The sequence below is a fragment of the Lissotriton helveticus genome, chromosome 2_2, assembly GCF_964261635.1.
Source record: "Lissotriton helveticus chromosome 2_2, aLisHel1.1, whole genome shotgun sequence".
In the NCBI taxonomy this organism is placed as follows: Eukaryota; Metazoa; Chordata; class Amphibia; order Caudata; family Salamandridae; genus Lissotriton; species Lissotriton helveticus.
Genome location: NC_136060.1, coordinates 477,909,876 through 477,933,239, shown reverse-complemented (window position 1 = coordinate 477,933,239; position 23,364 = coordinate 477,909,876).

Here is a 23,364-nt window from a genome sequence, read left to right as displayed (position 1 = left end):
CAACTGATTGTGGCACATAGTGGACTGTGGTCACTGTACATGCTAACCCCAATTGAGAAATTCAGCAAGAAGGGGTAAAAAGGGTTTGAAACATATATAAAATCAATATTAGATGCACACCCTCTCCTTGAAAAGGTGGGAACAATAGTTGTCCCGCTTCTGTCAGGCCGACACATTGCCATGGTCAGATCAAACTCATCAGCTAGGATGTTGCGAATGTCTCCGTCCTTGTTATACACTACATGCATGCCCCTCAGACGCAGGCATCCAGAGTCAGGGAGGGTTTGACACAATAAGGTCCCCACATAAGTGAAGAATGAAGTCTCCTGCAATCATGAAAAAACCATTGTGACTAATCTTAGGGGTCATACTCCTTAAAAAAGATCCTAGCCTGGAAATGTTACAAACATCTGATGCAACGGTAACAACAAATGAACAGACCAGTGAGTAAGTAGCAGAGCCTGCAAACCGGTACTATTGGTTGTCAGCACTGTCAGACGACAGCGTACCGCTAGAGAGACAAAAATGATTAGTCTGTCCTTAGGTCCTCCCGCCCTTGATGGAATGGCAAGCACAAAAAAAGTCTTGTATCCCTCAAAAAAAGTTGTTTGTGTTGGACCCTGTCTCCTGGAGGCATATTACATCAAAACCTTTGATGAATGCACTCCAGATAGGGTCAATGAACTTGCTCGATAGCTCGGCAATGTTCCAATGCCCAAGTTTACAGGCCTTCACCAGAGCCAATTGAACGGGGTGATGTCATCTTTTGGTAAAAGGATGATAGCTCTGTCCCTCTCAGTGAGTCAGTCACAGGAGTCCAGCATTTCCAAGGGAGCAAATCTATTGACAAGGGAGGGGTCATGAGTTATCTTGTGCCTGGAAGGCTGAGGTCACACAGGATGAGCCAGGATACTCCATTCGTTCACCTCACTGGGTGACCTCACACTGGTCAGAGGACTGTAGAAATGCCCCAGGGGGAGTGCAACTATGGATGAGATGGCACCACAAGTTTTTTTCTCCATGACTGCGTGCGGGACCCAATCTGCCAGGTGACGTCTGTTGAAGTTAATGATGACACAGTCTCCTCCCAAATATTTTGTGGACCTTCCAATCCAGGACACTCTATGCACCATATTGATAAATCTCTCCATCCTAAGACCCAGGATCTTAATGCAATTCAGCCAATGCAGGACGTTGTTCTTTTATTGGTCAAAGACTTCAACGCTACCAGGAGGAAGCACTGGGACTTTCCCAAGAACCGCTACATACAAGGTTGATTCCAGGGGAGAGGTAAAACAGGTAACCTCTGCGTATGGCTTAGTCCCGTGAGGTCTGCTGCCTGGTTCTCCAAGCAAGCCCCCCTCTCTATGGCTACCCCTTGAGGTTTTGGTTGGCCCGGAACAAGGGTGGACTTTAGGGCACTGAGTTTGCTGTACCGCTGTTACAACCAGGGAGTCTACCATTGGAGGGTTTAGATCCACCTGTGGCCGGGAGGGTGGGGGTTCGCTATCTTGCACGGCCTTTGAAGAGGATAAAGGTATCTGACCACTGGGCCTGTGTTCGTGTGCACTGGTTCTATCCTGTCGAGAGCTAGACAATCCCCCAAGCCTACACTATGTTGCTTGATCCTCCGCTGGAGTGTGCTGACCTATCCTCCGGAGCTCCGATTCTATTGCGGCTAGGCGTTGCCTGATGGGGTCTAATTTATGGTCCATGCTTGCCAGTAATGATCCCATTCATCCTCCCATCATTACAGCCAAATCTCCCTTGGTTACAGTTAGCGGATTGCCTGCACATTGCACCATCTCCACCGCCCTTGGACGTTTTGCTTTAATCACGGCCCCCCTTACCTGCCCCTGTTTGAGTGCTCCTGGTCTGAGAGGTAAGCTCCACGCCCTTGTCACAAATGATCGAACAAGATGATTCCTGCTCCGAGGTCAGGACTGGCTCTCCATCGGGACCAGATCCTACACCCGAACCGGCAACTGGATCTTGCACATAAGTTTGAGGGACCTGGGTCTTCATCTGGCTGGGCAGGCATAGCATACTCTTCAGGCTGGTCTGCGCTGGCCCTTGATGTGCTTGATGAACTAGATTGGGGGTATGGGACAGGGCAACGAGAGAGCCACCTGCTCAATCTCATTGTCAATGATCCCTGCAGCTCTTAGAAGAATTGAGTCCATTGCGGAAGCTTGGCACACTGGTGCACCTACAGCCGGTCCTTTGCGTTTTTCCATTAAAGTCGGGGAGCAGTTCACAACCAGTGAAGCAATCACTAGAGATTAAGCAGGCTAGCTCAATAGCTCCACAGCTCAGTCAGGTCCAGAACTCTTCCTGACCAACACCCAAGCCAGCGGTGATCCTTCTCCTACCTGCCTGCGCTGGGAGGTGGTGATGATATTCCACAAGGTCCTTTTGAGTACGGCCACTTGCCAGATCTCCACCAAGGGGCACCATATAGCAGCACTCCCAACGGCGCAGGCATACACCTTGGCTCCTCCTCCTCTCATAGTTTTCTGTCCGAGTCCCTTAGCAACAATGTAGCAGTTCAAAGTTGGCAGTAAGCTAGCTCCTGGTCTAGAAAGAGTGTTTTTTGGTAATTTGGTTTAAATTCATTCAATAGTTTTGTTTTTATTAAGGGAAAAAGATTTGTAAATATTTAGGGATTTAGATCCTTTGCGAATCTACCCGAAAATCAAGGCCTTGATTGTCTGGCCTAAACCTGAAAGGAAAGTTGCGGCTGCCATTTTGTTTGTCACTTGGCTGGGGGGAGGGGAAAATAAACTGTGAAAACATATGAGGGGTCAGGATACAGGTATCCTGACCCCATAGGACACATGGAGCGGTCCCTGAGGTACTCCATATGGGCAAGAAATTGGCCTAAACATTTTGGGCGCAAATTGGGGAACTGTGTGTTACGCAGGTATCCAAAGGTATCCCCAGGGGTTCCACTGATCCGAGGTCCAATGTAAAAAAAAAAAAAAATCACTCACCATACTCCCTCCACGCATGGCCAAAGGCTGTGTGTGGCGGTGGTTGTATTAATGTACAGTAATTAAATATTACTTTACATAAAAAAATAACATAGAAATTCACCGTAAAAACCAAAGGTTACAGGGATTTTATAGTTAGGATACCATTCTACTCATATAAAACCATAGAAATTTAGGAGTTATAGTTATACATATAAATATATGAAGAAACTATAACTCTTGCCATTAAGTAACGCAAGGTCACAAGTTAAAGTAGACACACAGATATGCAACACCACTATCACTAGCCCGAGACTCATTCTCACGTATAATAGACAGAAGGATTATCTTTATAGAATACTAAAGAAGAGCTGGCACCTAATTCAGAGTGACCCCATTTTAGGTGAGAGTATACCTAGCTCACCTATTATCACTTATAGAAGGTCTCCTAGCACCAGGACTCCGGTAGTCAACAACAGCCGGATATAAAATCTAAAAGCAATTGGTTATCAAACCGGAAAGCTTTTGTCAAATGTCAGTCATGCAAGGCCTATAAATATGGGATAAATAAAACCTCATATATCTCTCCATTCAAGGACAGGCCATGAAACATTGAAAAGTGGTTGACTTGCAAATCCGAATATGCGATTTAAGTGCTGGAGTGCTCTTGTGGCCTGCAGAATGTCTGTAGCATGAAGCTGCAGGTCCATAAAAGAGTGCTCCAGCACAGAAGGGCCATTACTAACTCAGATGAATCCTACCCAGTTGCAAGGCATTTTAAGGGACACACTCAAATGACCTGCATCATTTTAAATATTTTGTAATTGATAGTATTCCTTTCTCCAAGCGCGGTGGAAACAGGAAGGCGAGTCTTAGGCGTTTGGGGACAAAATATATTCTGGAATTAGATTGCAAGAATCCAAATGGGTTAAATACAACTGAGGATTTACATACATGGCTCTGAATAATATCAACCAGGGTCAGATATTCATGCTGATCTCTAATAAGTTTTTCTGTAAGCATTTAGATATTGATTTGTGTGTAACAATCTCACAACCGATAAAGTTATTTAGATATTAGTGGAGCAATTTGTCTTATTGAAACATTATTATTTCGTCCATGTAGTTACTCCACCCCGGGATCTGTTTCTTAATCAGTTTTTAATTATATGTAATTGGGTACCAGGAGGTGGTACAACAATTATACACTTGAATCGGGTTTTGCACGGGGCACTTCATTGATGGTATACAGCAGCAGCATCTAATTTTAAATTGCTTAATTTGCACATAGGAATGCGTCATTTGCACAAATAGTATTTATACTGTAACTTAGAAAACCCAGTAAAGGTTATCCATTTCAAATGTGACAAGGATTTGCATTGAACATTTGCATTTTTGCACATTGAATTTGAGCTATTTTGCACAAGTACTGATATGATCATCATGTGATGTCTCTTTTATGTATAATGCGTTATTTGCACAGAAAAAATTATGTTTGGAGCAGTTTTAACTACATTAATCTGTTTTACAATCAAATTTTACTGCAAAGGCGTATTTTCGTTTCTTTAACTTGGGGTAGGCGGTAGTAAGTTCTGGTCATAGTTTTTAACAAATATTTTAAAGGGGGCTCGAATTTTTATTGCATCTCAAATTAGACCATATCGATTGTGACGCATTATGCTCCTGTGCAAAAGGGTATTTGGAACCGTTATCAAAATAACAGCATTTGTATTTAACAGCAAGATTTTCATAATATGCTAAATGTTGTATGAGAATGGACAGGCAGTCTGTTTTCAGTTTTTGTTATGAGCACTGTCACTTTAAATAAGGAAGGAAACACCAGTACATCATGTGATCAAGGCCTCTAGGGGGTGAAACGTGTCATGGCAGATTTGCACTGAACAAGATAAATAAAAAATATTCCACAAAGGAAAACTGGAGTCCGTTTCTGTATCTGTCTCCAAGGGATTAGGATGCTGATGATTTGTCAATTGTGGATATATATTTGCATTTCTGGTTTTATTCATACCAAGACCCACCCTCCCATTTTGAGCCACACGGACCATCTCCCCTAGAGCACAATCTATTAAGTAAGGTTAGGCATTGCACAAGCCCCTTCCCCAAGCCTTTTTTTGTCCCGAGGAGCAAATCACTCAGGGCCCTATATACTGATTAAAAGGAGTCAGGCATGCATTCCCCTCCCAGAACCACATAGCCCCCGGGGAGCCCATCCTCCTGGGCCAAAATGTGCATTAAAGGGGAAAGGATGCGTGGCTCCCGAGCCAATTTTGACCCTATGGACCCTATCTCCCGGGCACGACATCAGTAATAGGTGGGTGCCCCGGTATCCTCCTGGTGCACCACCAAACAGCTGTTAGGGGCTGCGGACTCTGCCGGCTCACCCATGGTGCGGGAGCCGGCATTGCTCCTGCTCAGAGGAAACATCTATTTATGCTGTTCCCTCCGGGCGGAAGCAATCGGTTGTTCTGTGTTCCTGTCCGCATCAGTGTAGGCAAGGAAACAGAATACAAGTCTGCTCCCGGCTGGCGAGAACATTGTTAAAGCTCCGACCTGCTGGGGGCAGGCTTTGTGTATGCCCCCATTTGGCTGAGATTTGAAAAGGTTTCTTCCAGATAGGTTTCCCTGCCCACGCTAGTGCAGGCAGGAAAACCACTGAGACCTCGAGAGGGGTCCCTGGTACAGAATGTCAGGCCGTTTGTCGGAAGTGATGCTCTTAAGTTGTCCTCTTTATGGCTACACTGTTTCTGAGTCTTACATTTCTCCAGATTATCGATGTTGTCAAACGTGGGAAAGGGAATTTAGGGCTCCATTAGGATGTCGGGCGGATCGCCACCGACATCCTTCCCTGCCTGCCACCCATTTCCCCCCGCGATATTACTATGGCGGGGGGGACCGCGGCAGACGGAAAGACCGCCTGCTGCTTTTTCCGCCCGGTCAAGGAGTTGACAGGGCGGAAAAGGGTTTTATATGGTGGCGGTGTCTGTTAGACACCGCCATCCATATTAGGGTGAAGGCGGGGACATGCTTTTCCGGCATGCGGGAATGTCTTGTGGGGGCCCATTGCGGGCCCCCAGGGACTCCGAGGGGGTGGGGGGTGCACATGGGGGGTACCTCCCTGTACTTCACTGTACAACGTGACAGGCACCACACAGTGCCTGTCACATTGTGCATTGAAGTGCACAATGTGCATTTTTAGCATTGCGGCGGGCGGTGCTGAATGTTAAAAATGCGGGATGCGCCCGCCAGTGTGGTGGGCGCATCCTAATGCCCCACAGGAGAACTCCGCCCTTATGACGGTGCCGTTATACGCTGGGATGGGCCCCTTAGTGTGGGTACTGCAGGGAAGGAGACCTGGAAGAAAAAAGTTAGTCAACAATTCTTTGTTCCACTTTCATAAAAATTTCACGCAGGAACACTGGTTGTTTCCACTAAGAGAGCAAAGTCTAGAATTACAGTTCTTTGTGTTAAGTAACACAAAGATCTTGATATTCCTGAATCAAAAGCTGTAACAGTTCTTTTAACGGTTAATTGCAAGTTTCCAAAACAAGTCTATATATCCAATGGCAAATCTCTACTGTGGGGGAACTAAAAGTTAGTTCCCGATGCTTTGGTTGGTTGATCACCTTTCACCAACCACTGTTGCAGACCAAAACGTGCCCCACAACTCGCCACCTGACAGGAGTGCTGTTTTTTCCCCAAATTGCTGGAAGAGTTTCTGCTGAAGTGCCAGGAGGCGGTACCTCATCCAAACATCTGAAGACTGTGAGTGGGGACTGAAAGCATGCAGTCAGAGAGCGGAGTGTCAGGAACACATGCCGGATTGTTCTGTAGGAAGACCAGAATAGCTCTCTGAACTCAAGAAAACTTCCTGGGTGTTTGGCTCCTTGATGTGCCAGCTCCTTTCAAAACGAAACATGAATAGCTAGCCCAGCTGAAAGGACACAACCTCAGAAGGCGGTGCATGTTCCAGAATTTGCACCTGCTGCCAAAGGGAAACACCAATGAATGAAGTCACCAGAGTCAACACAACACATGATTCATCGGGCAAAAAGATCACTTGAGCATGTTCCAGAACAGACACCTGCTACCAAAGGGAAACAACGAATGAGTCATCAGAGTCAGCACAAACAAGTGATTCACATAGTGAAGCCTCTTACTAGCATGAGTGTTAAAGCATACAAAACAATAGCAATGAAGACAGCACAGTAGCACACCACATCTTGTTGTTTAAGCATTGGAACATTATTGGTACAAACAAGCTGATAGACTTTTAATACTTGCGGCAAGGAACTTAAATGATGCGCAGCACAAGTGAGCCGGCCCTGGGGATAATGCCCCCGGGGTCACTAAATACTGAGGAAGGAGGGCCACACGGTCCTCTAGCCCTTCATTTAAAATGACAGCCTGAGGGAGTGGAGTCCTCAGGGCCTTTTAAAGGCTGGGGAATGGGGGCTGCGCAGCCCCCCACAACTTATTAAATATATTGGGACCTGGGGGGTGGGATCTCCAGGGCAAAATATGGCTCAGGTAAGGAGAGCCGCACAGCCCCACTCCTCTTATTAAAAGCATTGGGCCCCAGGGGATGGGATTCCCAGGGCTAAATGCGACTCAAGGAGGGGGGGCACGAGCCCTCCTCCCCTAAATAACAAAGTTTGGCCTGTGGGACATGGGCCTCCCAAGGCTCAAAATGTCTCAGGAAGACTGACCTACCCCCTCCCTTTAATTAAATAATCCAGCACCAGGCCACCATTTTTTTCGTAATCCCATGGGAGTCCCACAGGATCACTGAAAAAAAAATACCTATTGTTTTTCAATTTTGGCCCTGGTGGGCAGGGTATTCCTACCCTACCCCCATATATCATTTCTTTTTATTCAGGACAGGTAACTAAGGACCAGATGTAGGTGGCCCATTACCGGTCGGTAAACCTGTAGTTCGGTAAATTCCAGGTTTACCGACCGGTAGTGAGCCATTTGCTATGTAGGGGAGATTCGGTAAATACTGAATCGGTATTTACCGATTCTGTATTTACCGAATCATCATTTACCGATTCGGTATTTACCGAATCAGTAAATGACATGTAGGAAGCAGTTTGAAGAGTGCTTCTGTGCTTTAACACCTTGAACGCTATGGGGATTTTTCCCCTGTGCTGGAAAAGCAGCAGATGCACTTTACATGACGAGCTGGGCTCGTCATGAGCGTAGCAGGAGGCTACTGCATGACGAGCTGGGCTCGTCATGAGCGTCGAAGGGGTTAAGGATTCTTTATTTACCACCAACTATTAGTTGGTGGTAAATAACGAATACCTCTGTAAATGCAAATCTGTGCATTTACACCAGTGCCATGTGGCAGACATACATGCCCTAAGGGCATGTATGTCTGCCACATGTGCACCCATACACAATTGAGGGGTGCAACAGGGTGTCAATGTGACACGCTGCCACCCTTGACTCTTTCCCTATTTGACCGAATCGGTAAATACCGATTCGGTAATTCACAATCATTCCTATGGGCCTCTAGGCCCATAGGAATGAATGTGAATTACCGAATCGGTAAATACCGATTCGGTAAATACCGAATTTTAGCGATTCGGTAATACTTTCCGAATTTTCCCCTACATAACATTTACCGATTTTAAAATACCGATTGAGTAAAATTCGGTATTTTAGAATCGGTAAATGTATTTTATCTACATCTAACCCTAAGTCCCTGAGTTCTGTTAGCAAAATTATTCTCATATTATTTGAAGCCAATCAGAGCACTTAATCCCGCAGGAATCTGACTCCTGCTGGAGCAGATGGCCCATAGGTAAAAAAGCTCCCTCGGCAATCAGCTTGCTCTATTTTCAAATTAGCTCTTCTGCGAGACACTCCCCTTTTATATTATATTTGGGCCCAGGGTATGGGGTTCCAGGGGCTTAATGAGGGGAACTGGGTTCATGCTATTCTTAGATTTGGACCCAGAAATGAGGGTCCCGAGGACCAAGAAGGCTTGGGTAGGGTGGCTACGCGCCCCCCTCCACTTTTTTGTTGTATTTGGACCTGAGGATGTGGTCCTCAGGCCTTTTAAGTCTTTGGAAGGGGATTAGTGCACCCTCTTCCCCTGTTTCATTGTTTTTCATTCCGGGGATGGGGTCCATGCGGCCAATGAAGAGTCAGGGAGGAGGCTGAATACCCCTTCTCTTAATATAAGTATATGTCATCAGTGATGCCATCAATGCTGTCATTTGAGTTGTCGTCAGTGATGTCATAAATAATGTCGTAAAACATGTTGTGAGTGAGGTAAAATGTGTGGTTGTAAGCAGTGTATGCAGGACGCAAGTTATAGTTGCTCTGCTAACTACAACTGGTGAATTTCTGTGGTTCTTTGAGTTCAAAACGTTAATATTGTCACTGACATATTCACCTAACTATAATGGTATGTTAACCGTTTGTTTTTTTAAGTGAATATATATATACTTCTATATTCTCAAACAATCCTTGGTGTTTCCAAAGAAATATGAAGCCACTCAGGAAGCCTTACAAAATTACAGAGTTATTGAGATATATTCAGCCAACAAGCTCGCCTGACGCATTTCAGCTTACACACAATTCTTGGTCATGGTACACAAAGAGTGTCTTGTCAAAGATGTGTAATGATGTGTATTTATGCGTAATCAATGGACATAGAAAACATACTGTGAGTACATTCCTCCACCTGGCACCATTTTGAAAGTATAAAACGACATTTAAACAAAATTGACATAGAAGTAATAACAAATGACCCTGAATTTTGTATGCACATGGTAGCGATTCTCTAATTTCAAATCATGATCTCAACATGAACCATTTCTGCCCAAGTGTGCGGACTCGAATAAACTAGTTAGCTGAAATACCAACTAAACAAATATTGCTGTTCCACCCAATTATAATGCTCACAGTCAAAACCAATCCTGCCCAAGAGGCCTAGCATCCAGAAATGGGCCATAATTTATGTGCCTTCTCTCAAGTAATTTGGGGCCAGATGTACCAAAAAGTCAGTTTGAGATTTCCTAATTGCGTATCTTTGCGTTTCGCAATTAGGAAATCGCAAACCCCTATGTACCAATGTGTCTTAGACACACTTTGCAAATGCCAGTGGGTAACAAATAGACCTGCCTCATTAATATTCAAGAGGTAGGTCTCGCTTTGCGACCCATTGGGAATGGCCTGCACTCACAGGGATGGTTGCCTGTTGGGGACAGCAGACCACCATGTCAGTGATTACTTTTTAAATACGCTCTATAAAACACTAAAATAAGTAAAAATTAAAAATAAGTAATTACTTTTTAATGCAGCCCATTTCCCTCTAAGGAAAACAGGATGCATTTTAAAAACAAAAATGGAAAGCTACCTTTTAATTTTTTAAGAGGAGGCAGTGGTCCATGGGACTTAAAAAATGTTGCCGCGCACATTCACAAAGGGGAAGGGGCCCCTTAGGGACCCCTTCCCATTTGCAAATGGGTTACCACCAACTTGAAGTTGGTGGTAACTGAGAATGTTTTTCTAGCACACTTGTTTAGATGTACAGTAATTTCAATCATGCCTCGCATGACTTGTGGGTGGCAGGGGTCTCGTGGGGGTTCATGTGGGAGGTGGGGCAGAGGGGTTAAAAACACGTACCTTATCGGGTCCCGCACCGCCTCACTCCTGGCCGGGTCTCGTTTCCTGGAACAGAAAGCATGCATCCTCCCTCCCCTAATCCAATCACAATGCTGCAATGGCAGCGTTGTGATTGGTGCAGACAGCGCCCAGCCGGGCTCTTGTAGGGAGGCCATTTTCTCCATGTAGGCTGCATGCAGCCTACATAGAGAAAATGTAGAGTGCGCATGACAGGTTTGGTCAGCCCCAGAGGGCTGAACGAATAGTCAGTGCCCACAACAGTGGGCAAGCCACTCCTCCCCGACTCATCCGCCCGTCCCCAACTAGGCATACCTTCCCGCCTGCCCCAACCAGGCTTACCCTGCCTTCTGCTTTCTCACAGAACGAGAATCAGAAACATAAATTGGTATTTAAAATAACATTTAATGTTTTTGCTTCTCGCACAGCCAGAAAGCAGTGGGGTGATGCTCCTCCACCCTAATGGAGGAGCCACCCCTGAGTAATTTAGAACACAAGCATCGACTACTTCACACAAGTCTTCGACTACGTTGACTTATTTAACATTTTGATCTTTACATACTCGAGCAAAGTTCCCTCTTTTGCCATATTTGTTACAAGTACCAATCTTAGCGTAGCAGGAATTGCTATTGGTCAAGTGGTCCTTATTTTCCTTCCAGAAGAATTTTATTTTAGGTCTATCCTGCTATTATGATTTTATTTACATCAAAATTGGACTGATTAATAGAATATTTCGGGCCATGTGTACAAAAGCATTTTTGTGGTCGGTAACAGCCCTTTTTACAGACTCAAGCCATTTCCAACCGCAAAATTGCTTTTACTTATGTAAAGTGCAATTTGTGATTTTTTTTTTTTGAAAGGGGTGTGTTTATGACGCCCCTACCTAATACCAAATGATAGTGTTATGTATCAATGTTTTGCAGCCAAATTCATTTTTTTTAACGACACCGCAGCGGTGGTGGTAAATATTCTCAAATTGGAAGGGACCCCCATGGAACCTCTTGCTCTTTGTGAATGTTGAACCAAATATTTTTTAAGAGCAGGCTGTGGTCCAAGGCTGTGTTCCCCGAATTCCACAAGACAACATTGTGCAGTCGACAAGAAGTTTGAAAAAAAGTTCACCATTGAAATGCAGGAATCCAGGAGAGTAACCGGTCCCCTGGGACAAGGATGATGGTGAAGAGCTGCCCCCAGGGTAGCTCCAAAAACCCTCAACAATGATATAAGGTGAAAGACACTAGTAAATTGAAGTGTAGCTTTATTCACCATTGATAAGCAGGATTAAAAGAAGAGGCTTCTTCACCAAAGACCCAAACAGCTACAACCAACTCACAAAAATAGTTTGTTATGTTTTATGTGTATTTAGTGTGAGTAACTGAAAATAAATTTGACTGATTCTGCCCCTAGGCTTCTACACCTGTAAGATCCTTTGATGCCTTGGAAAGCCATCAACATGCATTGTTGATTCCAAGGGGCAGATTTATGATAACTGGCGCATCCCCAGGGATGCGCCAGTTATTTTGCGCCGCTGCTCCGCCACCCATGGTGCGCCGCATTTGCAATGCGGCGCACCATGGGGCAAAAACGGCACAGATGCGTGACGCATCTGTGCCGTAAAGGTGGCGCATTGCTGGAGTTGCGTCGCAAGCGCGACGCAGCTCCAGCAAGGCTCAGGGGTGCCCCATCTTTACAATGCTGCATCAAGACCTACACCTGCTTCAAGCAGGCGCAGGGTTTTGACGGAGCATTGGCCTGAAAGTGACTGAGTGAAATCTTATAGATTTCACTCAGCCACTTTTGCGAGGCGAACCTGCCCCGGAACGCCCACCCTGCGCCGGAACGCCCACAAGTGGCGCAGGGCTTTACAACGTGGCGCATCTGCCTAGATGCGTCACTTTTTAAATAGGTCGTAGGGATGCGCCACGTTTACGCCGCAGTTGCGTGACGCAAACGTGGTGCATTCCCAACATAAATCTGCCCCCATGTGTATTGCGCGGTCACATCCCGCTAGTAACTCTTTCCTGTCCCTGCTCTGAATTTTAGGCTTGGATGGAGTGCATGGCTGACTGAGTCGAGAATTCTGCACCCCCTGAAGGGCTCCTGCCCCAAAAGTAGCATCTGCTTTGGGTAAGCAAGCATTGATGTCAGTCCCTCATGCAGTCTGATGAAAGACCTTCAAAGATGGTGCACTGGAGAAAATGAATGGATCCAACCACGTGACTGGATTTCTTTCCCTAATATCCATGGGGAATTACCTGGCTACTACATTGTGCGTCTGTATTTTTACTCACACAGATACAAAGAACAAAATCCAGCACTGTGTCTTGCTTGGATTAAGTTATTTTTTTAACTTATTTTTCTTGCACTGAATTTTTACCTTGTTTAAATCCTTAACGAGGTCTCAAGATAAGGATAACATTCCTTTCTAACAATCATTTACAAACAAAGAATACGACATTGCACAGAAAAATGAACCGTGAAACATAAATCAAAAATGTGTACATTATACATATTGAATACAATTATGCGGTGAAGCACCAATTACCACACTATAATTTCACAAAACTTGCTACATTTTCATTTCATTGTAAGTCAATAATTCAGTTTCTACACGAAACCATTTTCGTAATGCCAGGTAAAAAGTCAGTGAAAGAAAAAGAAGTTAAATAAATAACTTAATCCAAGCAAGACACATTGCTGGACTTTGTTCTTTGTATCTGTGTGAGTAAAAATACAGACGCACAAAGTAGTAGCCAGGTACTTCCCCATGGATATCATTGTTTAAATAGGCCCTACCTGGTACTGTCCCAGGGCCTACCCTGCTTTGGATTTCTTTCCCAGCATGTGATTCACACTGGTGAACGCTATCTGTCCAGGACCACCATGACATACACAGTGGACTAGGGCAAGAAAAATGCTGCAGAGAATAGTGTTGGAGGAACAGGGGGCGGCTGCTGACACCATTTACAGCAGTGTTGGGTCAGCAGTTTTCTGCACTTGGATAAATGACAGCCCTGGACCACTTTCATTCTGGGAGGTGTTCCATGGGCGTTTCTATTGATTTCACACAATCCCAGATTTACAAAGGTTTGTAATTGTGTGAAATCACTACGCCTCCGAGAGGATGACATTACCAGGAGAAAAATCAAGAAATGCGATCTGCAGCACACAGAAGGAGGAAATGCCTCAAGAGATTGTTTTGTACAGGATGGTACCCCAGGAGCAGGACATTAGGGCTTGTAGATGGATGTGCGTGTACATGGTAATATTTTTTTTAAAACTTTAGATAAACTTCTGTGCTGCTTTGTGGTGAAAGTTCTGCACTGCATTAAATACATGGGGCCTCATTTATGAGGCCGTGCGTCACTTTTACGCCGCCGGTGCGTCACTTTTTGTGACGCACCAGCAGCGTAAAAAAATGTGCCTTGTTGCACCATATTTACAAAGTGACGCATCTACGTAGATGCGTCACTTTGTAAACCCCTGCGCTACATTATACCTGCGCCAGGTATAATGTATGCAGGGGGGGACGTTCTGACGCAAGAAAGGGTCGTAGAAGTGACGCAGTGAAATCTATAAGATTTCACTGTGTCACTTCTAGGACACAAATGCGTCAATTTCTTACGCCTGCCTCACTGCAGGCGTAAGACTGACGCAGGCCTTTTCACACGAGGCTTGCCCCATGTGAAAGGACACATTGCTGGAGTTGCGTCACTTTTGTGACACACTCCAGCAATGCGTCACTTTTGCGCCATACAGATACGTCAGAAATACTAACGTGTCCGTAATTCCTTGCGCCATGATGCGTCATACTGTAAATATGACGCATCATTGGTGTCGCAAGGAGGGCACAGTGAAAAGTGGCACATCGCTGTTTTCATGCAGCGATGCGTCACTTTTCATAAATGAGGTCCATGATATTTAATGTAAAGTAAAAATATGTATCTTAGAAGGCCACTATCCCTCATGTGTAAATTAAATGAAGAGAAGCAATGGGTTTACTCTTCAGAAGTGCGCATCTAAGGATGATGTCGGGTTCCTACAAACGACCACGGATTGTAACCAGCAGAAGCAAATGAATTAAAGCAGCATGGGGTCGACCAGAGCAAGGATACTACAAGTGTTTCCTTTGATTATAAAATTTAGAGCATAAATAAAGCGCTCCCTGTGTTCATTTACATACCGCACAGCAGCTCTCCAGACATCATCAATTGTTTTCACCCTGGAGTCTGGACCCGAAGCAGCAGGCGTGGGTTTACTGCTGAGAACAGAGGGACACCCCCCGCTGCTCCAGAAGCCCTTTTACAGGAAAAGGACTGTATTTAAAGAACATGCATCAGTAACAAGTGTAAGAATAACCTTCAGTTTTTATTATTATTATTATTAAGCGTTCTTATATAGCACTCGATTACCTGTAGGCATCTCGGCGCTTGCCTTGGGAACCCGTCCTGGTTTTTCCCTGTGAGATACCCGTACTGGGCATCCCCAAGGTGAAAGCCAGGCATCCCGCCGCGGGGGGGCCGTAGTGAAGCTTAAGCAAGCTAATGCCCAGAGCTGCAGAGTGTGAACCTGTGACTCGAGTAGGCACCGAAACGAGAATTATCGAGTCCGTGGATATTTGGGCTCAAGACCCTGCCGCGTCGGGAATTGAACCCTGGTCCCGGGTCTGACCTCTGCTTCAGGGTCTGCCGCCTCTAACCAGTGAGCCACACTTCTCCCATCTGGTCTTTCATCAGTCGTCAATCTGTTGGTAAGGTTTTATTTATTTTATTTTTTAAGAGATTTATACATTTTAGTGTCATTGTCACTTTGAACCACTAGATAAAAGTTAACCGGGATGGATGCTCAAGCTTGGAAGAGGGCTGATCAATGTAGTTTTGAATTCGCTTATAGAGGTAATAGGATCTGAGATACAGAGGAAGTGCAGACTTCAGTATTTTGTTGATTAGATTTCTAATACCATTTTTCCAGTATACATGTTTTAAAAAATGTAAAAATCCAATAGAATAATATGAAAGTTGTTAAAACAATTCAAAGCATTTTCAATAAAGCGTATGTCATCACAGTCTGTATCCTGGGTCACATGACTAGGTGTAGCTGGCAGTTGGTCTTTGTGTGTAGCTTCCAGATAGTGAGGAAAAGAAAGAATTGGTGTTGGCAGGATGGGCCATCTCCGACTTTATAGGGGGAGAAACGGTCACCTAAAACTCTTGCACATCACAAAGATTCTGCCTGACCACACTCACAAATTGTTTGACACTAGTCTTGTGTGACCCCAGACAAGCTGGGGCCTGGACAGGGACACAGGAAATTTCAAGCACCTCTGGGTGTTGAAACCTCCAGAGCCTTCTCCTACTTCAAAGGGTACTCCAGGTATAATACCCTGAAGTCTGAGTGAAAGGACTGGAACAGCATCTTGAAACCAGGACCACCAGAGTGACTCCAAGGGCTAGTTTGCTGGCCTTTTGATTCACACGTCAAAGGTAGAAAAGGCTACAACAACTTTGTACCCAGCACCTGGACCCTATAGGATTGGTAATACGTTTTGCACCGCTTGACGATTCTTCACAAAACTTTCCAAAAAAAAGTTCATCAACCTCAGCTCCTGTCTGTAAAGAATATTCATCAAGGAGGTGCTGTGAAAAAGGGGGGCCAAAAATGCAATATCTCCATTATTTTTTACAAAGGAAAATTGAACAGCAATAGTGCTGTATAAAATTGTGTTACTGGTTGAGGGGTTAAAACCGTACTCAAGTAGAAACCATAATCTCTATGAGGGTGAAACACAAATAAACTCCAAATTAACCTTTGCTAATACCTCTGGTAGCTTGGCACAGAGCAGAGGCAATGTGTAAAGAATTTATGCAGCACTTTAAACAGTAGTAAAGTGAAAACACAACACAAGAAAAATCCAACATTAACTTAGTAAAATAGAGTCAAATTTTATAAATTATTTGAGACCAAAACAACAAAAATCCAATCAAAAGAACTGGAGATCTGCCTTTTTGAAAGTTTTAAGTAAAAATGGTGCCTAGAAGCACAAAGAGGCTACTTTGGTTGTCTGTACGTACTAGACCCTGACAAAGTCTCATGTTCAGGTCGACCGGGAAGGAGCATGGGCCAGATCAAGGATGATATTGACGTGGGTCTTGCTATTGAGAATGCATCACGCTGAGGCACTTCTGAAGTGGAGCTGTGAGGAGATGAATCACAATTCATCAGTCCTGTCCACAGGATCGCAGCCCGACTGGCAGAGTACCACATGACCACTTCCAAGGATCCAGAACTGGGATGGCACCACTTGGGGGGCAAGTATTACCAAAGATAGAGTCCAGCCCACACAGAGAATACAGCTTGTTTCGAAGACAGTGCATGCGTGCTGCCTAGGCTTGAGCTAAACAAATGTAACCAGAGACAGTACAGATTCTCAGACAGAATATGTAAACAAAAGCATGAATTATTAGATTGAAATGTGCACCTATAAATCTGTGGAGGTAAATAAAGCCCTCATTGCTTATGATGCAGAATTGGTACTAATCACATGTGGTAAAAATTGCATGTTATCTGAAGGGGTCATGGAGCCACTGCAGTGCCCTGCAACTGTACTCATGTTGAAACAACCTGTTGTGCAAACCGGGCTGTGCCACATTTTGCCCCGCAGTAGCTGTCCACCTACCACCAGATCACAAAGCTATTAGGAGACCATTTTTTTTGTAGAACAAAGGGGAAAAAAACAATATCCGTCACAATCCTTTTCTAGCATCCTACCCCAAGCTCGGAAAAGTACCTAGACTGCAACACAATGGATAGCCACAGGCAGAGAGATACTAGTTCTCTGATGCAGGGTTGGACGCAATGCCTGGGGCGGTCATCAGGAACGACAGCAATCGTGTTTGCCGCCTGATGCTGGAGACCAAACCAACAACCTGCACAAAACTGTGGTAAGAGATCACTGTGGAAGTGGATGCTGTGCAATTCTTTCTAACAGGTGAAGAAAAGGTTAGAAAAGCTGCACAATGGCTCAAAAACAGGGCCCAGATTGTCTCAAGTCACATTGGTCTTTACACAAAGGGAACAAGGAGAAGAATGTTGGGTTAAGGTGTAAAGTCGCTCATGTGACAATATATCCACTGGCAGAAATATAAATAGGCTGTCTGGTTTTAGGTTTAAACCTAGAATAACTGATAAAAACCCCACTGGTAGGTAAATAGCCCTCACCAGTGTAAACATATAAACACTGAAGAGAACCCCTGCACAACCACAAACTAAATGCCATACAAAGAAAGGAAAAGGAAAGTGAAAGAGTCATTTTTATTTCTTCCTGAAGGGGCCAATACAATGTAACTTTGTTATATAAGGTAGCAGTAAGAAAGACTGGGCTAACATTATTCTGCTTGAGTTTTGTTGTTATGGGATGTCACTAAAATATTGTTTCTTCTTCCTTTTTTCAGTTGTGTGGTCTTTGGTCTAAAGATACGGAGGTTAGAAGCATGTTTTAGGTGTTGTTTATTATTTTCATAAATTGTAGAGAATCAGGAAATATCAAAATCACATTTTATTTTTAGCTATGCTTGAGTCTTCCACTGATAGGAAAAATTGAGGTTTCATAAGAATCTTTCCCAATATGTACCATCACATTTACCCACAGAGAATGTTAAAAACCTTTGATACATCAGCCCACTTTTCTAGTGAGTCAGTTTTGATAGTAGGTGAAATGCCAAACACCCCAGGGTTTAAACATTCCATGCAAGGTATAGTGACAGGTATATGTGAAAAGAGTTCAGCATCTGGGACACTGGTGAAAACATGACACCAGTCTTTTGGAAGACATGGAATGCTGTGTCACTTCGAATGCTGCTGCAAAAAGATCTTACCAAGTTCAGCAAAGATTGGAGTGATTTTGTTTGTATTAGCAGTCATTCAGCTACGTATATAAAAAAGTTGTGTGATGACCTGTCAAAATCGAATCTATCTGAGCTGAAGTGCTTCCCTGTAAGAGATCCTTGCCACTTGTTAGATTGTATGCTGAAAGCATCTTTACAATCTTCAAAGTTAATGAAGAATGCTATTGACTTTTTAGTCCATTCTGGTGCACTGTTTTGTTATGCACGGAAACTAAAAACCAAATATTTCTCATTTTGTGCTTTGTGTGGCATCAACGAAAGAGTCATACCAACTGTGTCACTTAGCTGGTGGTTCTTAGTCCTAGAGGCCATGAATGCTATATAATCCATGTGGCAACGGTTTACAGAACTTTTGCTGAGTGATGATGCCAAAGGCAAGAAATGTGAAGAACTTTGGTCATATATTGATAATGAATAGAAAAAAGGTACACTCTACTGCCTTCTTAGATTTTTACTGGAAAGCATGACTGCTGAAGTGGACATAATAAAAAAAACTAGAGTCTGAAAACACCCTTGTCAAACAAGTGTTCAGCACAATTGGTGTAGATGTGAAACATCTCCTTGAGAGTAGGCTAGGCGGCACTTTTAGTGACTTTGGCACACAACATATCAGAGTCCTTGCCACTCGGTAAGCAAGAAATGCTGAGCAGCAATTCAGGAACTTTTATTTTACAATACATGAGATAGCCCTTCGCCAACCATGGCATTTGAAGTCAATGTAGACTCACTGTGGTACTCTGCACAAGTTATAGATCCCTTCCGTAAAGGAAACCTTTCTCTGAAGTTTCAAAAGCACTGCCTCTTTTTTGACTGCTTCAATAAATCTGAGGGCATGTGCGCCCAGTTCAATGCATATGTTGCAGAACTTGTCACAGAGAATCACAATCTTAAGGTGCACGAGTATTGGCATGGAAAGCTATGTCAGTGGCCAGAGTTAGCAAATTGTATACTGGCTATTTTGGTGTTGCCTGTCTCAAGTGTCAACGTTGAGAGGGCCTTTCACAGATAAAGGTTTACATGGGAAGGAAAGAGTGAGCGTTTATGACCAAAGACTCACTCAAGAAGTATTGTATGGTGTACTACGATAAGTTTGATTTGTAAAAATTTATTTGGACCTCATTAACACTGTACGTACACTATCAGTGCAGAAAGCAAACAATAATAAAAGCTAAGAGTTCCATAAACACCTGAAAAACACTGTTTCTGTTGTTTTTACCGGCGTGTAAATGTGTAACCACTAATAACCACTGTTTTTTAAGGTATTGAAAATCACTTGAAAACACTGATAAAAAACCCACCAGAATTGACCAAAAATAGAAACTGAAAACGGGAAAGCCTATATATATAAACAAGCAGGCAAACAGGTTGGCAATTGTTTTCTGTTAAGCTGATATTAATGCAATATGGAACAAGATATACAACCAAGTTATGACACTCTCAGGACAGGTAAACATAACGAGAATCTTTAAGATGACCACATCGCTATGGCTCCTAACCCACCCAGTCATCATCTCCAGAACGGGTCCATGATAAGGCCTCTGAAAAGGCACATTCCCTTTGTGTCAACGGTATATGATGTGGTGACTGGCACCGCCTGCTGAAGAGCATACCTGTGACAGTCAGTGAGGGACACACCCACTTCCAGATGATTTACTCCATGAAGAGTGGGATGCAGATGAAAGTCTGTCCATTTATGCTACCCCAGTAGGCGCATCCACAGCAGCCAGCACTCCAGCACACAGGCATCCATCACAACAGCAATCACTGCAGAGAGAGCAGTTGCTTAGAAAAACAAAAAGCTCCACAGTGAACCTTTTGACCGGTGTGAACTGCAAAGCTAATCCAAACCAGCTGACTCACAGTAAAGATGATTCCCCACGCGTATTCGAGTCTCTCGTAAATGTCTTTAATTCGTGCTTTTTGAGTCTTTTTGCCCTAAAATGTTTTGTTTTTTAAACATATCTTTGGTTTCCTCACTCTGTTCATAACCATTTTCTTCCATGTTGTCTATTAAATGTTTCTTGATTTTCTTTATTTGATTGAAAATTGTGTTGTGCTGTGTTCTTAACTTTAGTGGTGTGTGGTACTGCTGAAAATGATCATACATTTCTTTGGGGAATAGCCTGCTTCTTTTGCCACAGCTACCAGCTTTTCTTGCCTTTTACAAACAGATGTATGAATGTCCCTGAATTTGCTGACTCTTGCAGCCTTTTTGGAGCCAGAAGACTAAAATGTAATTTACTCTGACTCAACTGTATCACCCTTTGCCAAGGCACAACCCTATCATGACGTTAATTGTGACCTAAGCTCCTTCATATTCCCACAAGTGCCCCAAGCCTGACACACGACTGGTTCAACCCAGTGTTTCCTATCTCTTAGAGGGTTAAGCTTGCCACAGCTGATGTTTCAAAGGGCTTTCTGGCATGTGTCAGTAATGCCTGGTCCTATCAGCCTTCCAGAGTCACTACTCTACTGAGAGATATCTCTATGTTCCTATCGGTAGTCTACCACTGTAGTTGGGGTTCAACTTGTGTGAATACCGAGTGTGAGTGGCACCTCAGTTCCGCTTGATGCAGTCCTCATACAGATCAAAATAGGACTGTTTAAAAATAATTAATATTCTGATTCATAAAGGATATATACACACCTTTTCTAGTCGTACTGCAGGAAGAACATGGAGCGAGATCGACCCGCCGCAAGAACTACAGGTGGTAAAGGAGAGCCCTGTAGTTAATCTATCGAGCCGCGTCCTGTCTGACAGTGAAGTCAAGGTGCTTAGTAGAGGTCTATCCTATGTACCTACGGCAATACCCAATGCATTCAACATTAAGACTGAACTACACAAGTTCTTTCGTAAATTGAGACTGAGATATTACTTCAGGAATTCACCAACAATGAGCACTAAATCACATACTGGACTGAGAGTCCCTTCTACATATGTACCACCGGCCCAGATGATGACAAAAAAGATTCTAGCCTACGAATCAGTTGTACTGAGGGATGTAGAAGCTGTTCTAAAGAAGAAGAAATACACCAAATTTAACATAAGCAGAGATGAAAAACTTGCCCTTCAGAGCCTTAAAGATAATAAGGAGGTCGTCATCAAACCGGCAGACAAAGGGGGAGCAATTGTTATACAGGATACCTGCAAATACAAAGCAGAAGTGATGAAACAGCTAACTGATGGTGTGAGTTACAAAAAACTCCCAGGCGATCCCTCTAAAGATCTGGCCGCCGAAATAATACGTGTGACCAAAGATGGACTCGATCAAGGCTTTTTATCAGAGCAAGAATTCCAATATCTTAACCAAAAAAAACCTCGGACACCAACTATCTATACATTATCCAAAATACACAAAGACATGAACAGCCCACCGGGACGCCCGATAGTCTCCGGCTGTGGCTCTCTACTGGAACCTTTGTGTCGATATATTGACTTCTTTTTAAAACCTATTGCTGAAGCCACTGAAACCTACCTGAGAGATACCACCCACACAATTAACATTGTAGATGGTTTACCTTTTGATTCGACAAGGCAACTCTTGGTGACGAGTGACATTGTTTCCCTCTACACAAGTATCCCCAAGAGCAGGCTATACAAGTGATTACCATGGCGCTGGACCAAAGAACAGCTCCAGCTTTTGTACCTACAAAATTCATTGTCCTACTGCTAAAATTTGCCATGATGCGAAACTTCTTTGTGTTCCAGAATGAGTACTATGTACAGACAAAAGGAGTAGCAATATGGGCGGCCTTTGCTCCTGATTTAGCTATTACCTTCATGGCAACATATGAACGACACTTTGTACTCAATACTGCAAACCCATTCAGATCCAAGAAAAAAACGTGGATGCGTCATATAGACGATATTATCATGATTTGAGAAGGAGGACTGACAGAATTAACAGATTTTCACACCTGGCTGAACACTAGGTCCCCTGACATACAGTTTACTGTCGAATCCAGTCCCACCACCATCAATTTTTTATTTATTTATTTATTTATTTAGGAAGTTTTCTATAGCGCTGTCAAGACCCAGAGGTAGCAAAGCGCTTCACAGTAATAGAATGACAAAAATCTGTTTAAACATATACATAACATAAACATAAACATGAACATAACATATGTAAGGTATAAGCATTCAATGAGTGACATTGTAAGCGGAACATGGGTGAGTTGCCGAGCTTCTTTGGTTATGGGATTCACTGTAGGCACATAGTTCAGGGGTTGCTTGCTGACCCCGGTTATCAACAGCCAAGGGAGCGGATCAGGAACAAGGATATGAGTTGCCTTTTGAATTCCACTAAAGAAGGAATAGTTCTGATGTGCGGAGGGGTGGAGTTCCAGATTTTGGGGGCGTTTCCAGTGAAGGAGCAGTCCGCTCCTTCACTGGAAACGGAGAGGAAATTCTTTATTACAATACTCGAGTCACCAACCTAGAGCATTAAGGGATAACTTGCCCTTCGGGCAATTTACACGCATTAGAAGGAATTGCTCCATGAAAGAGAACTACATGGCCGAGTCCGAAGACTTGATTGAACGTCTGGTTAATCGAGGTTATCCGAAAAGGATGGTCAAACGAGCTAGAAAAAGAGCATGGTTCAGTCCCCGCGATTCCCTCCTACAAGGCAGCAGAAGAGAGGAACCTGAGGTGGACGTCTAATATGTGTTACGACTTTCTCCACTAAAAGTAACGAGATTAAGAAAATCGTCAACAAACATTGGAACTTGATCTGTGACGATGTTGGAAATGACCCACCAATGCATTCATTTAGAAAAGCTAAGAATATACGTGAACACGTTGTCTGCTCATATTTAGAGACACCAGTACCA